This window comes from Labeo rohita, chromosome 13, assembly GCF_022985175.1.
Source record: "Labeo rohita strain BAU-BD-2019 chromosome 13, IGBB_LRoh.1.0, whole genome shotgun sequence".
Taxonomy (NCBI): domain Eukaryota; kingdom Metazoa; phylum Chordata; class Actinopteri; order Cypriniformes; family Cyprinidae; genus Labeo; species Labeo rohita.
Genome location: NC_066881.1, coordinates 18625183 through 18642693, shown reverse-complemented (window position 1 = coordinate 18642693; position 17511 = coordinate 18625183). Strand labels below are relative to the sequence as shown.

Genomic DNA, 17511 nt, shown 5'->3' with positions numbered 1-17511 from the left:
TACGTTTTGCAAACTGTCACTTTCCCCTAAGATAACACCACTGCACAGAGGCTCGGAAATGCCAAGGTTCAAGTTTACAATTTAAAAGTTTAAATGCATAGCCACAGGTCACCGTGGGCCAAAGTAAAGGTCAATGCCATGACAACGGCTGTTGGATATTGTTCATTCGGCCCCTCGAGTTACACATTCTATCTTTATCCCTCCTCCTTCTCTGTCTAATTTCTGGCATATCCGAACTGGAAGTCTATATATGCTTGTCAAAAAACAATAATTTCATACCACATCAAAACTCTAACCAGGTCTTTGCAATTTCTCAGATGAGTAATATGTTATTTGCAGAGAAAGCTATGCATGAGGGTGTTTCTGGTTCTCTGTTCTTACGGGAAGCTGGGCCGTAATTATGGAATAAGCAATTCGGCGTGATAGTCCCACTGTGCGATCTTCTGAGTGAGCATAGCAGGAGACACGAAGACACCTGTGTCCCAGCAGGGACTGGACCTCCTCTTCTCTCCTATCCTCTCTTCCGAAATGACATGAAAACATCAGAATAAATCTGTTTCATACATATAGATAATGATTAACTATCAGCAGCTCCGCTGTCTGTAGCCAGAAAGGCCTTAAGAAGCGAAACATATTGGCTGCGCTCCGTGCCAAGGCGCATCTCTCTCCCCCTTCTCCCCCTTCCGGGCCTCTGACGCCGGGCTCGCTGGTAGTGCTCTTTCCCTGCAGGGGGCCCCGGAGCCGGGCTTGTCCTGACACTGCAAACATATGTAAGGACACCTGAGCTACGGCCTCCAGCCTCCCGCCACCAAGGGTTAATTTTCCACCCAGCCGTGCGGCAGCCAGACTTGGCCAAGTTTCCTGTCGCCCACAGTGCACCACAAGCTGTGTTTGGGAGCCAGCAAACAACATTAATCCTGCCCCTATGACGGATCGCATATGCAAAATGTCCGCCACCCTACGCGTTCACACAGCCAGGCAGGTACGGGGACATGAAGAAAAGACGACGTAGTTGGACAGAGAGGAAGAGAGATTATGGGAGAGGAGGAGGAGGAGGGAGGCCGGAGACTGTACTTCATCACGCCACTGGAAGTTTCAATCTTCCTTTTGTCTTTAACATTTCAGGTGCCGATGTGTGCGATGCCAGGAAAGGTCAGGAGATGATTTACTGAACATTTATGGAGGCTTTATCTTCAGTCCTTGTCACCAAGTCGGGCGATGCTTCATAGTGGGTCGCCAAACAGACGTGGAGAAAGAAAGAGCGTGACAACGGCGCAACCCCTGAGTTCCGCAATGACACAGTAAGAAAACAAGAATGTGCTCTTTCATTAGCAAAGCACCGCTGAGAATAAACACTCTCATTTTTTCTCCTCATCCCATTCCCTCTATCTCTAAGAGGGGGAGTGGAGTTCTGGTATAGGCGTTTCTCAACAGGGTTTCCTCTTTTGTGTGTCCATTATGAAACCTCAGCGTGAGAGCCATGTTCATGCGTCCGTGACTGTTCTACAGAATTGAACAATGTCGTCTAAAGTGCAACAAAGTGACACTTTGCCTAACTTTTCTTTCATGACGTGTCCTGTATGGTAAGCAGCAGAGGCGTGCGATAGAAATGACAAAGCAAATTCCGCTCTATAGGTTTGGGGAATTTCAGTTATTCAGCTATTAGTGCTGTGCGATACACTGGTGCAAACAGTAAACCAGTTTGAATTATGCACACGGTGTGAATTTTAAAAAGTAGCTGAACAACGTACTCAGCATTGTAACTGCGTACACTACTTACTAATGGTTGGGAAACTTTAAGAACACTCAACTAATTTCTTAACTGGGCAAATAACCCAACTGTAAATGGCTGTTAACAGAAGCCAGAGACGCTGAACACGAGTGCAAAGAGAAGAAAATGCTGTAGCAGGCAGATCAGCTTGCTGTTCACAATGCGCAAAATATTGGAACAAAATCCTAAATACTGAATTGGGGGTGGGGGTTTATATGAATGTATCTCTGAGAGGAACTGACTGTCTTCAGAGAAGTTTAGATAATATTTTCTTTTCATCTTACCTCGTATAATGTAGATTATACAGAGGTAATAGTAGATTATAGTCTAATATTTCGCAAAATGCTCTTCTGTAGACTTGAAATGCTACGTGACATTTTGTTTACAAGCTGTTTTACTGACCTCTTTCCGTGGATGAATCACAAGCGATTACATGAGGCATGAGATGTTCATTCACGTTTATTGCACGTTAAAAGTAGTAGTAAAGAGGAAAAGATAATCACATCAGAGAGCGCCAAAACGCCATTTATTGTTTACATTTCCTGAAAAAAACTAACATAATTTAAAAGATGAGACTTTGTTTCTTGTGCAGTGATTAAAACAGTGCTGTATTTGTTCAGGGCACATGCCTACCGAACCCGAAAGAACTGTACTGAAAATTTTCGTGTATGTGTCCCGTTACACCCCTAGTTTACAGCAGTAACCAAGAAAACACTGTATTGCTGCTGTTCCATAAGCGCCATCTGCTGTCAGAGTGTAAATTTACGTCTCATTCAGCCTATCTGCAGTTTTTGTTTCATGCTGATATGTTTTATGTATTATAATTTCACAAATCAATCCATCCATCCAGTTTAACCCATTTAGGTTGATTTTTGGACTGTTTTTCAATATAGTCAGCACCATCGTATTGAAGGGGTAATCAGCCAATCATAGAACAATGGAGGCAGACTTTTCATTTGCATATCGCAATTCCCCCTCACATTTATGCTTTTCTTTAGGATCTCACTGAGAACACAATGAGCTTAAAAAAGTAAAAGAAACTGTCACTTGTGTTAGTGTCATAAAGTGTCATAAAAAAAAGTTCTTTAAAAGCCCACGAACATTAGATCTCATATTGTGTTTCATGTATGTCTTCAATTTTTGTACCGTAGATATTTTTTTTATCCATTGCATTCTCAGAAAAAACCCTGCTGGTAAGCAGATAACAGTCTGCAGTACTTTAGGAATGAAGGACGCTCGACCGACAGACTTCTCTCTTCAAGACTTCGTGCCTTTCTCTCCGTGTCTCATTTGTCCCACTCAGCAGGCTTCATCATCTCGCCTTAGCCGAACACCGCCCAGACCCAGCACGTCTTCTCCACGTTCTTCTTTCTCTTCTTTCTTTTAACTCGCTCCAGAAAACTAGTGTCAGAACACTTTGCTTTTTCTTCGGCCCGCATTATTTATATTAGAAGATGTCCTTGTGTTGTTTGTTGACTTCGTCCTCATTACAGCTTTGATGCAAACCATGATTGAGTTTAAGTTGTTTTCTTCCATAGTGTAAATAATTTTCTGTTTGCTAAGTCGTATTCATCAGGTAACTCTTAATTCAAGGGCTTATTCAAAACTTGTTTTCTTGTCTTCCCGTTGCATTGACATCACAAGGTCTTGCTAATGACAGCCTGTCATTGTGGTGGAATTGGCTTTTTAAATATTGAAAAAAATGTTTCTTTAAATGCAGTTTAAAGATTACATATTTTAATTTAAGGGGAAGCACAGAACCTTGAAAGATTTGGTAGAATAATTCCGTTTAAGTACCGTGTCTCTTCCCCACAATCAATATGAGCCAGAGGCATGTAAAATATCATTACATGTACTTTGCATTTATTTTAGATTGTTTGTTATTATGCACAGTATGTAGGTTGCTAGGTCTAAGGTCGCCGGAATTACAAAGCGAGTTTCCTTTCGTTCATGTGATGTTTCGCAGCATGGTCAAAAGGCAAAGTTCATAACATTTATACTCGCGGTCCCACAAGCTCTTCAGAATTTCCACAGGCCCATCCCAGAAGAGCCTGAAAAAGTATAACTACTGAAAACAGCATTATTTCAGAAACAACCAAGGGTGACAAGAGGTTTTCATTGCAGATTAAAAATCAATGATCTTTTCAGCTTGTGCCGGCAAGGGTTAGCGCTGCAGAGAAAGAAACGGCTTTCACAACAACCATTTGATTAACCTGGATGATTTTATGTGCTGATAGCGTCCACGGTGAGCAAATCATTATTAGATCTCATTTTCTGCACGGAGAAAACCAGTGAAGCTTAGCTCCACGCCGTGCCCTGTGCATTGAATTTCTGTCTTTGACTTAAATAGGAATAAAGATGAGAGGAGAAACAGTGCGAAAACCCCGCATACACATGGCGAGCCAGAGAGAACGGGTTCCCTGTATGTGTGGTGCCAAAGAAGGGCAATGCCCGCTGCACCCTCGACGCCTGTGTTTGTGTGTACGGCATAGAGACAAAGGCATAAACCTCCTGCAGCAGAGGTTCTGTGAGTAATGGATCCGGAATACACAATATCAACACACTCATCACTCCTCATCCACCGTAGCCAAGGTCACCGAAAACCTCTGCATTACCTCTACATCTCACTCCTTCCCCATCTTGCGCTTTCGCTCTCGCTCTCTCCGTCAGGGTGGCCACGTCGCCCTCTCACCCCGCCGAGAGCGGGCGGGCGAGCGAGTGAATGTGTCTCAGGGTTGCTGCTGCGAGCGCTTGATCTGAGAAGCAGAATGGATGGGAGTGTATTGTCAGACTGTCATTCAGCTGGTCTGCAGCAGCAGTAAGCCTTCACAAAATATTAAACTGCTTTCACCACATAAAAGCCGTCCTCTCATACTGCTGACATATGGCTTGAAAAGCCGCCTCTGGTTTGTTTTGGAGAGGTGGAAATTGAACACAACGGCTATTTGAAGTGGGTCGAGACGCTTTTTCTGAAGCTGAATATACCAATGACAGTATAGAGAGAAGAAAGCAAAAGCCTTGCTATTACAACCTGTGAGGTTTTGAACGTTACCAATGGAGCGCGAGGGAAAGGGGATCGAGCTGAGACTTGTATGTGTGTCAAGTGGTGTGAAACCTCAAACATCAACCACTAGCTCTCGCCAAAAGAGCAAAACATGGGCCCCACTTCACAACTGCTATTACAATCAGTTTGGGATCCAGTCCCAAGTGGTTAGGGGAGATCTAGTAGTCAACTACATACTGTACATCTCTCACTATGTCATTGTGTTAAATCATGTGGATAAAGCTCAAAAAAAGAATGTGTGTGTGTATATTATATATATATATATATATATATATATATATAATTATACATTGCACTTATAAATATATTCATTATAAAGGCATACATAATTCAAATTAAGTAAAATATGTTTTAATTAGCTTTTATTAATGTGTTTTATTTATTTATTTAATTTTGTTTTAATTTTGTTTTAGATTTTATTAATTTTGTTGTGGTTTAGTCATATTTTATTTTTTATATATTTCTATTAAAAACACTGTAAAATACACTGTGTGTATACACTGTAAAAAAAAAAATAAAAAACACAATTTGTTGAGTCAGCTTAAAATAATTTGTTACCCTGCTGCCTTAAAATTTTAAGTTCAGTCAACTAAAATAAGTTTATTTAACTTGAAATGTTAAGTTGTACTAAGTATCAACTTAGATATTTGTGTTTGCTAAACTTAACACATGGGTAAGTAACCCAGCTGCCTTAAAATTTTAAGTTCATACAACTCAAATATCTAAGTTGTAACATTTCAAGTTGAATAAACTGTTTTTGAGTTAACTAAACTTAAAAATTTAAGGCAGCCAGGTTACAAATGATTTTAAGTTGACTCAACAAATAGTTTTTTACAGTGTACATAAGAACACATCACTGTAATTGTTTTTTTTTTTTTCTCTTCCTTTTTTTTCTTAACTGATGTCACCTTTTTATATATAAATATGTTTATATAATGTGTCAGTAATTTGCATTATAATTATACATTGCACATATAAATTAAATATATTCATTATAAAGGCACATAATTCAAATATGTTTTATTATTTCTATATTTATATTTTTATATATTCAGCCTATTTTTATTTGAGTTTTAGTAATCTAGTACTTCAACTATTCTATTTCAGTTGACAAAACATCTTTTCTAATTTTCATTTAATTTTTATGTGTGTATTTCATCTATGATTCATTCATTCATTCATTTTTTTAAATTTATTTTTTTCAGGTGACCTTAACTACTATGTACTTACATATAAAAATAAATACAATGTACTTATTGTGTTCATATTGCATTGCAAATCGCTTTTGCTGCTACAGAGGTGGGATACGGGTAAGGTTAGGGACCGCTTTGGTGAAATGGGAAGGTTTAAGGGTAGATTAAGGTGTAAGAGATGGGTCAACAATGTAATTACACTGTAAATGTATTTACAGAAATTAATTACAGATGTAATTACATGCAGGTATTTTTAAAATATAAGTATAATGCACAATACGTGCATTGTACCAAATGATTAATTTAAATGTAAATAAGTTGAGGCAATCTAAAATAAAGTGGGACCCCATTTTTAACTGTTTTTGTTGACAACAACAACACCATTGCTCCGAATGTGATTTGCGTGATCGAATCGCACAATATTTTGCACCCCGTTTACACTTGTTTTTAGTGCTGGCCTCTTGTGATTGGATTACCTGTGACGGGTCTCAGGTGTAAATGATGCCATGGAGGTATTCCTGCAAACTTCTGCCAGTTCCTCTCTAGTTCTCCTCACCTCCTCTGTGCTCATTTTTACACATACATGAAATCTATCCCACCCTCCCAAGCAGTCCTGGCTCAGAGAGAGATAACAGTGGATTTGGTCCCGGCTGGGCTAACGATTTCCACATTGAAACTGCTATTCATATCAGAGAAGCTGCCTGAACATCAGGCAAGAGAAAAGGTGTGAAATAGCGCGACCAATCTGGAGAGTTCTGGGCAGACAGACAGTGTAAGACTGTCCAGGTGTCTTATAATATGAGGATTAGAGGTTTGCCAAGGATTGAGCAGCACAGGCCTGATATGAAAAGAGAGAGAGAGGGAGAGAGGGAGACTTACTGAGGACTTCAGAGACATCAGAGGAACTGCCTGTGCTGGCAGAGTGCCACAACCAAGACCATCATTTTCAACCCCCAAATTAGAGAGGTGACCATCTGACAATAAAACAGCCTGTGGAGAGGAGAAAAAAAGAGTCAGACTTCCATTATAAATATTAATCAAATGGAAGCCTTTCAGAGATGGCATTTCTCTGCAGGAAAAGATGTAGTACTTGCCTGTCAGGGCAGCAATGGAGGTCAGCATGGCCTTTCCCTTGAGTCAAACTTGATTTAGCCCTTTTTGCCAGTATACAATATAGAAAGTTTGAATCCATAGGAATTTAAAATAAAACCATAAATAGACAGAGAGAAAACAACTGAGAAAAGTGTAGTGTTCTTATGTCGAGAAGGGAAAATGCTAATGTTACATCCTCCTCTCTTCTATTGTTCTTCTGCAGGTCTTTAACCAGCCCAACTCTTGGCAGGTACAGAACACTAAAGGACCATTTTATTTCTAAATGAGTCTGAATGGCGCACCACAAAGACTGGAAATGCTGCTGCCCTTTCATTTTAAATGGTACGTTGGCATTTAACATTACACATGTCAGCAGAACTTCACTCTCCATTTATGGCTTCTTAATGTATGTGTATTTGTTCACAGCCACTTATGATATTAGCTGTTGTCATCGGCAATGGAAAGGGACATTTAACATGCAGATATGAAAAAAACACTCTTGTGATCATAAATTAATTTATAAACTACATTCATAAACTCCCACCTTTTTTAATATAGCCTCCCCCCCCCCCCCTTCCCTGTAGCACAAATATTCCACTTTTACACACAGAAATAAAAAAAAAACCTATAGAGAACTATGTGTAGATACAAGATCACATTATTGTAATTGTTTTTCTTTTTTCCCTCTTCCTTTTTTTTTTTTTTTTTTTTGCAAAAAGATGACTGATGTCACCTTTCTCTATTTGTCGAGTACAAAGTGCTTTTTAGTTAATTTAAGATTTCAGACATTAATCAGATAAATAATGGTTAGAAATAATGTTTTTATATATAAAAGTGTTTAAATAATGTGTCAGTAATTTGCATTATGCCATCTTGAATTTAATTAATAAAAAAATGTTTAGATTACAAGCAGGGTTATGAGAAGTGCTTCATAGGAAGACAGTTAAAATATCAGTTGAGGCTAACTGTAACAGTATATTTATTTATTGAAAAGAACACACACACACACACACAGCAGTTCTTTCTGGTCCTCGAATCTGATTGGCTGAGAGAAGTGTGATATTCTAGTGATATCAGAACTCCAACCATTTCACTGTTTGTATCACTCTACTGCTTGTAGTATATTTCACAGTGTCATGGCGGATGCCCAAATCCACTATAATGTTTGGTAACACTTTAAAATACTGTTCCGTCGTTAGTGAATAACTGCATAGGAATAAATGACTAATCCACTATTAACATTCTAGTAACTACTATTGACTAACAAGAAATTCTGATGTGGTAGTTCACTATTAGCTAATCAGTAACTACTATTTTTTTTAGTATTTTTTACTATTTTTTTCTCCCAAAGAACTACTAAGAACTACTGTATACAGGTTCGTAATTAATGTGAATGATGCAAAATGTATAATTAATTCTAAAGTAAAGATCATGGTAACCCACCAGTAATGACTCAGTTAATACCAAATACTTCAGAAAGAATTACTAATTTTTTTAGATCCGTATTCTAAAGTGAAGATCGTGATAACTCTCTAGTAATGACTGAAATCATTGTAAGCTATTGAGGTACAGTATATGTAAGGTATTGGATAGTAATGACTCAAGTGTTACTACATCCTTCTAAAGGAATTACTAATTCACGAGTTCACCCTTACATCTAATCTGGTTGAGCAAACAGTAAGCATATTTTGGCGTGCTATCCTGGGGGAGGGCTCCGAGCCCGGAATATGGCCCGAACCCAGAGAACTCCCCCCATCCCAAGTATAGGATGAGGATAGATTAGTGCTGCCTTTGTACTTTTTTACTAAATTGACTAGCAACTTTTATAATGGGTGTTGTTGTTTATTAAATTTAATTATTCAATAAATATTATTTTATATAAATAATAGTAGTATTTAATAATAGTACTTAGTATTGGGAAACTGTGTGTGTGTGTGTGTTGATGATAGTGATTAGTTTAATTTTTCCATTATTAGATGACGACAAGAGACTGAGTCAGCAGTAAAGACTTTTATATTGAAAGAGACTAAAACAGGGTTGTAAACAAGAAAGTTATTTTTACTTTCAACAACAGCAGCCAACAAATGAATTGAGCAGCGCTGTCATTGGATATCACCCTTAACAGATGAAAGGATAGTACGATAAAGATATTGCTTTTCTCAGCGGGCATTCAAACTAACATTTTATTGTGAATATGTGATTGAGCTGAAGTGTGAATGGTGTATCAGGAGCAGGTAATCACACTCACTCAGTCTATCTCTCTCTCATAATATTCTACAAAATACAGTGAGCTGCTAATACAGTAATACAGTAAGCTTTCAGTGAAGCAACTCAACGTTCCTTCGTTAGCAGTTCTAAAGTGACATTTTCAGATTAGTGATGGAGTCTTAATTGGGCTCAGCTATTAAACTGTCAACTTGAGATTTGAATTTGTGGCAGAACGATGTAGTTCTTACAAAAGAGGGTTTTTAAAGACACTCGGTTGTTGTTTTGTATTTACATACTCATGCGGTTGAACTGTTGTATAAATGCAACATCACACTTGTAGCCATGTGATATTGCTGTATGTCGGCACGCTGTGATTACCAACAGCACTCGGCTGCCGATATACAGCCATATCGCATGGCTACAAGTGTGATGTTGCTCATATTTTTTTTTTAACAAAATATATTTTATTAGTGTTATTTATAAACATGTCTATATTCAGTTTACTTTTACATAGGTATATGTGATGTATACAAATGTTTCTCTTTCTTTTTGCCATATACGTGCCTACATCTGACAATGCTTTCCTCCCTCAAACTCTCTCTCTCATTCTCCTTTTTCTGTCCTCCCATTATGAATAATGAACTTGTCCTCCTATGATCAGGCCTATTGGGGATTTCCGCTGCGTGTGTCAGGGCCTGTCTAATGGATTGCTGTATGCTAATTTGGCTAGAGGATGATGGGCAGTTCTCTGCTGGGGTCACCGGTGAAATAAAAGAGCCCTTTGTGCGAGTCTGAGCCATGTGCCTCTGACAGACCGGCACAGACCTTGAGAGTCTTCCTTTATACTTGTGCACAGCTACTGGAGAAGGAAGAACAATGGGAAACAACAGGCTATGTCACTATTGATTTAGGGAGGGATGTGTGTCTTGGTGTCCTAGACCTCCGTAAACTCCTTCAAAGTGTGTATGTAGGTAACCGTCAGCCGTTGAACACACTCTTAGATGGTTTTGGATAAGCTTCTTCCATCCTCTGCGACCCAGAATCAGTCTCACTGGCCCCTTTCCAAGCCTCAGTCCATCAGCCATTAGACCATTAATGAAGTAACCTCACATTGTTATTGACTGGCTTGTCAGTAGCCCTGCCTGAGTCCTTAATAGGAGCCATTGGTCTTAAGTTAAAAAAGGGCTGAAGGAGGTAGAAGAGGCCATGCACAGCATCTCAAGTGCCCTGCAGAGGTGAGCAGCTGCCAGCCCATGCAAATGATCTGGCGGAGACGAGCTGCTGTCTGGACGAATGAAAAATTCTGCCATTCAGCTATGGGATCAGTACAAACAGAACTCATTAAGTGTGGTGGGCCTTTGCATAAAAATATGTACGGTGAAGGTTAAAGAGTTAAAAAGTTAAATATGTTTTACAGCAAGTATTGTTTCTATCATCTTAAAGAGATCACCCATAAAAATTATAATTGTGCCATTCTTTATTCATCCATATATAATCCAAACCTGTATGACTTATTTTTTCTTTTGTGGAACACAAAATAAAAAATACTTGAGTCAGCGTTTGTGTCAGTGAGTTAAACTAGCGAACCGGATCATTTATAAACAAATAATTTAGACTGATTTTCTGAACTGATTCATTAACTCACATCATTTGAACACAGTACTTCTCTTATGAAGTGGCATGCTGCAAGAAGAGCTACAGTGAATATCAAGATATTAAAATTCATATGAATAATAAAATGATTTTATTCAGCAAGGATGCATTAAATTGATCAAAAGTGACAGTAAAGACATTCATTTGAACGGTTGTATATATACTCGTAGCATACTGAAAAGAGTGGACAGGATATTCTTAAGAAATGTAACTTTTATGTTCCAAGTAAAAAAAGAAAGTTGTATGTGTGCAGAATGGCACATGGGTAAGCAAATGATTAAAGGATGACACATTTTTTCTTCTTCTTTTTCAAGCATGTCTCTTTTTTCATTTCAGGCTATCGGGTTCATCCTGCACATAAAACCCATCACAGAAAATGAATATAAGCGGTTGGAGAAGAGACTGGAGATGTGAACTGTCCCTCTGGAACGGGCTGCCATTAAGTTTACTAAAAATGTCTGATGGTTTCGCCCAGACAGTTAGGAGAGCTGTGTCTGAACGGGATCCAAATCTCTGGTATGTGGCGCAGTAATGACAGAGAAATGTTGTCATAATTATTGTAATTTCCTTTGATTTAGAAAGTTGGTGTAGTTTTAATTGAGCGGACAAATTTAGCTGTTTTGGACAGCCGAGTTCATGAATGTGTGCTTTTTTTTTTTTACCCAGTAACAGTTCAAAACTTTTAAAAATAATCAAGATAACGTCTTTCTTTCTTTATTTCTTTCTTTCCTTCCTTCCTAACATGTTACTAATGTTGTAAGTCATACTTTTATACAACGTCTGCTAGCTTACTCCGAAAATGTATATTCAGTGAAAATGTATCTTCCAGTGATTATGCATGGAGATAAATTTCAACCCAAACTCAGCCCAGCATTTTATTCCCTTGGGTATCATTTGGATTGTGGCTTTAAAACATTTCCAGTGCTCCTGAGGAATAGGAATGTATCAGTAAAATGAGATAGTTAGCATGTATTTCTTATTACGGATGATTTGTATGGCCATCTGTCTGTTATGACTGAACCTCTAGCATATCACAATGCCATCAAAACCTCGTTTTCTGACCGTACTCACGTAAACATACGAAATTGAATTGAGTTGGTTCCAATCAGAATGTCAGATGAATGAGATGCCCGTGTTTTGATGCCCTGCAAAGGGGACAAACAGTTACCATAGTCGTATTTACAATATCAGACATTCTGTGTGAATTTGCGCATGTTTATTGATAGCTTCCAGTTCTCTTGGCTCTTTCGGTATTGATGTATGGCAGTGGGTGTGGTGTGATGGCTCATGTGTGGTCATAATTCGTGATAAGTTGAGCATTCTGGCTGGCTTTATAGCACTTGTGGGCTCGAATTGAAAGGAATAAGAGGGTGTTTTAAGGCAGAGTGGATTTTGGTCTTATCCTGACTAATAGACTTGTGTAATATTACTCAACATTCATTCAGCTTTAACTGAAACATTGCACAATAACATGCCTGGAAGCAAGATTTAATAATTGCATTTGGGTTTTGTGATTTGAATGTTGTTTTATGAAAGTGTATTGCTCTTGTAGCTGCCTAGATGTGGTCTGAAAACACACAAAAGCCTCAATAGACTGATCGATGTGTTAGATTTGAATCTGACTTTTTTTTTTCACCCTTTTTGACCCTTAATCATTAAGCAAGATTTGGTGTAAGATAATACTAAAAGAAGATAGTGAGATGTGGAAATATGATCGAAATGGAAAAGGTTTTGTATAAGGTCAGCTTTGTATGTGTGTTTTTCCTCCAATTGTTTTGTGTTTGTGACTCAGACTGACTGAGTGTAACTGAAACTCTGTTCTTTTATGACAAAGCTACATTTGTTTAAGAAATATCTTAAAGATAAAAGAACAAATGACTTCTCTTCAAAAGTTTCTCATTCAAGGCTCTCCTTGTAATTGTATTTTTCATATTTCCTCATAATTGTTTGCCGTGGCCTATGGGTTAAAGGGATAGTTCACCCAAAAATGAAAATTCTGCCATTAATTATTGACCTTCATGTCGTTCCAAACCCATAATAAGACCTTCGTTCATCTTCGGAACACAAATTAAGATATTTTTAGAAATCCAACAGCTTTCTGACCCTGCAAAGACAGCAACACAGCTGACACTTTCAAGGCCCAGAAAGGTAGTAAGGACATCATTAAAATAGTCTTGCCTTGTTTACAAGCAAAAGAAGACACACTGTAAAAGACAATTTGTTGAGTCAACTTAAAATAATTTGTAACCTGGCTGCCTTAAAATTTTAAGTTCAGTCAACTCAAAAAAAGTTTATTCAACTTGAAATGTTAAATTTTACTAAGTGACAACTTAGATATTTGAGTTGAATCAACTTAAAATTTTAAGGCAGCTGGGTTACTTACCCATCTGTTAAGTTTAGCAAACACAAATATCTAAGTTGTTACTTAGTATTTTCAAGTTGACTAAACTTATTTTAGTTGACTGAACTTAACATTTTAAAGCAGCAGGGTAACAAATTATTTTAAGCTGACTCAACAAATTGTTTTTTATTTTTTACAGTGCACACATTGTACATAAACATGTCGACAAAGAGGATGACTTGCAATTTTTTCGCCCAACCTTACTTATTTGAACCAGAATATACATGATAAACTTTGAGAGATGGACGTTCTACGTCAAAACGCTGGCTCCTGCGTCAGCAGTACCACACGAATTTGCCGTGATACTCTAGTGAACCTGCGTCAAAGACTGACACGAACGTTGTTATTTATGTTATGCACTTCATAAATTCTCGTAGCTTCATTAAATTAAGGTTAGACCACTGATTTTACATGGACATCATGCAGAAAGCTGTTGGATTTCATCAAAAAATCTTAATTTGTGTTCCGAATGATGAACGAAGGTCTTACAGGTAAGTAATTATCTCTATCTTTATCTCTTAATTATTATAAAATTTACTGTACATAGGCGTGAAAATATTCAGTGGTTGTGCTCATTTTTAGCCCATCATTTTTTTTTTTTTTTTTTACTAAATGAATATGTTAAAACACCAGCTCTGCACTAGACAAACTTCCCCATACACACATGAATAGTGTGCAGGTTTACCTGTCATTCTCAAAGTCCATTTCCTTAGCTTATCACTACGCTACAGTGGAGCTGTGCTGAGGACAGACAGCGTGGAGGCCTGAGGGCTATGTGTATCTACGGCAGCTCATTCACCCCTTAGTTGCCTGAATGAGAAATGTGCATTTCTCCCAGCACTGACAACAAACCACAACTGCATGTCCCCAACAAAATAAAGCTCCCTCACTCAGGCAAGAAAAAGACAGCAGGGTTTAGTTCTCTCTCTTTGTGTGTGTGTGCATGCACATGTGTGTATTTAAGAAGCTCCTTCTTCTTATTTTCTTCTCCCAAGGTTACGGTCATCTTTTTATACTGGATTATAAAAGGGTTCAGCCCGATGGAGGTGTTCAGTGTTATTTTGTAATTAGAATGTAATCCTCCTCTCATTGCACACACTCATTGGTAGATGCTCCCTGCACGCAATTGGAATAATGTGAATGACAAATGCGAATAATAGCTGTGCGTCTCAAAGTAGCTTCTTTACGAGAAAGAAACTGTAGAAAAACACATAAATATTCCTGTCTGATTGTCCTCCGATCCACCGTATTATTACAGGTGCTAAAGGAAGATTCTTCATATAAAGGTTTAGTTTGATTACAACCCCAGCTTTTGTTTGCATACAACCTGCCTTGCTAATGAAAAAGCATTGGGTTGCAACAACAGTCAGTTTTAAGCGGACTAGTCATAGAAAACAGGGTATTTAGAGCAAACAAATAAAAAACGGAAAACATAGCAGGAGTCCCTTGAAAAAAACAGACAAAAATATATATAAAATGTGAGAAAAGTTGAAGACAGAAGGGACATGAGAAGGTAAAAAAGAAAAAGGTTAGTTGGGTGGCCTTTATAGATCTGTATGTCTGTTGAGGGGATCAGCAGGCAGCGGCTGATGAACTTCACTTTCTATTAGTGGCCATGGTAGGGATGTTCTCTCCCTACCGATCAATAGGCTGAAGGACAAGAGTGTCAGAAAAATGAGAGACCCTTCTCTTTCTTGGCAGGGCAGTCTCAGAGCGGACGGCGAGGCACTGAGTGCCAGAGACCCTTAGTCCCTCTGGAGTGGCTTTGAGTGAGGGAGCCATTTTGGGCGGGGGCGGGGGTAAGGAGGCACTCTCATCATCCCATGTCCTTCTGTTAACAGTTTGAAAAGGATAACTCCAGCAGAAGGACTCCACAAGACCTTTTCTGAATGGTTCGAGGTTGTTTTGTTTCATTTCTGGATTGCACTAACCAACAGTAACAAATGAACACATCTAGGTACTTGTAGCAACTCTTTCTATTCTGTCTCTTTCTTAAAAGAATATTTTTTTAGTTCAGTTGATAGTTAATCAAATACATGAAGTTATGAAGTAACTTCTATGAAAACTGGTTCAAACAAAGCAAAATAAATCATTGCACAAGCAGCACACTCTAACACTGTGTAGTTTGTGAATGAATCAGTGGTTTTAAAAGAATTGATTCAGTTTGATTGAGTGACTGATTCAATGACTCATTATAAACGTGGCTGCATTCAAAATCACATACTGTATACAAGGTGAAAATCAGTATGTGAGAAGAGTAATTTGTTTAAATTCATGTTCATAAATAAAATAATAGCAGAAAAGCAGTGATTGGAATAACAGCGTTATAAATAAACGGCATTACTGATGGTGATATTTTTTTTCCCAGTAATGAGTAATCAAACAAATGACTGTTTCCCCAGTTACAACACTGTTACCGTTACTGACAATAAAATGTGGCGTTACTATAATTTATTATGTTATTATAAATTTATTTGTCAGTTCGTCTGAATGGATGCGCAGTGTACCTGTATTTAAAGAACCGTGAACTCTAGTGTGAAGGCACACAACAAGCCGTCGCTTTGTCTCACACACACACAAAGAAAGATACAGAGTGCGAGATTCTTATGTACCATGCAGGCTAGATGTAAACAATATTTTTTGATGTATTTTTCTGTCAAAATAACATTCCTTTAGAATTCTTCCGCTTTTAAGAAATGACAGTTTCTCCGGTAGTAGGCAGAACTAATGTGCAAACTGCGATCTCATTGGCTGGCGTTCACCTATTATCGTCCCTGTTGTGATATTAGCAAATCAGTTCAAGCGAACACAGACAACGTCATTAATATTCATGAACCTATCAGCTCATTAATCCTTGGTGTGTTTTATATTATTTGTAGTGAAATTCATAGTAGTTTTATCTTATCAGTATTATTTTTAGTTTTTTACAGAAACACTAAATTACAAACAATATCTTAAGCACCACCAGCAGTCCTAAGTTCAGTCAATATGACAAATATGCATTCATACATTATTCCAAAGTTCTAATTACTAAAGTTTAATGATAAATTATCATAATGCCATATTATAATGCTTGACTGACCAGGACCAGGTACCAGTCACTTGTTTTGTTACTGAATGAATCAGTGTTTTGAATGAGTCTGAATGAAATGAAATGAGTGAATGATTCAGTAGGTGCGTTTTCATTACAGATTTGTACGAAACTTTTGCGATATATTACAAACGGTGATTAAAAAACTATTGCGAAATGACAGCATTCAATTAACTAGTTTTATGCAACTAAAACGTAATGTTTTCCTCTCACAAAAGGTCATGATGACCAATGTTGGTAGGTTTATGTATATTGCAGGCACTGCACTAGCCATTAATTTTAATCGAAGGAGACGTTGATGTGTATTTTTAGCAAAGCAGCATGAGATCCACTTCTGGGCCATTTCTTCTCGACCGCCATGGTGCGGTTGGTATAAACAGAAGCATTGACTACAAGTGCCAGTGGTCAGCTCTGGCGGCTGTATTGGAGCTGTAACGTGCTGCTGAGTGTGCAGTGTAAATAGGGGTTATTCAAGCATTAATTGCAAGGAAAACCCCTTATACTGTACTTGTGAGCAGTGTATGAGGCGTTTTTTGGAGGTTATGGTACATTAAAGAATTATCATGTTAAAACGTTAAAATGACTTTTACGTACACCAAGTGAACTATAAGTGCAGGAAAAAAAAAATGTTTCTATTGCAGTTTCGCACAATATTCCTTTTTTGAATTTCCTGAAAAATCGCCTCATACAGGCGTAAAAACCTTTTGAGATATATGGGAGTTTTTGCGAAATTGACACGTTTTCATTGGGTGTATTTTCAATTCGCAATTTCAGTTTGCTTAATTTGAAGGGTAATGGAAACACAGCTAGTGTACTGGTGTGATGATGCAACTGTATCTATTCCATTTCTTGTGTAACTGTCAATCAGTAGTGTAGAAAAAGCTGAAATTTCTCCAATATTATGTCACAAATGCTGTTGAAACATTCCTCTAAACACATATCCTGATTAATTTCTGTCAATTACAAGGGCTCTTTAGCTGCATTTACACTCGTCTGCTATTTCCTGATCAGCATCAGCCCAAGAGAACAAACATCAGA

General features: G+C 37.9%; 1 long non-coding RNA gene across 1 annotated transcript in view; it reads left to right on the top strand.

The window, feature by feature from the left end:
• Positions 1-1131: 1131 nt before the first annotated feature.
• Positions 1132-17511, top strand: part of LOC127175152 (uncharacterized) — a 104952-nt gene continuing 88572 nt past the window's right edge. Inside the window, exons 1-3 of the long non-coding RNA XR_007828953.1 lie at positions 1132-1301; positions 7344-7462; positions 11318-11497. This is a non-coding gene — a long non-coding RNA (uncharacterized LOC127175152). The remainder of the gene's footprint in view (positions 1302-7343; positions 7463-11317; positions 11498-17511) is intronic.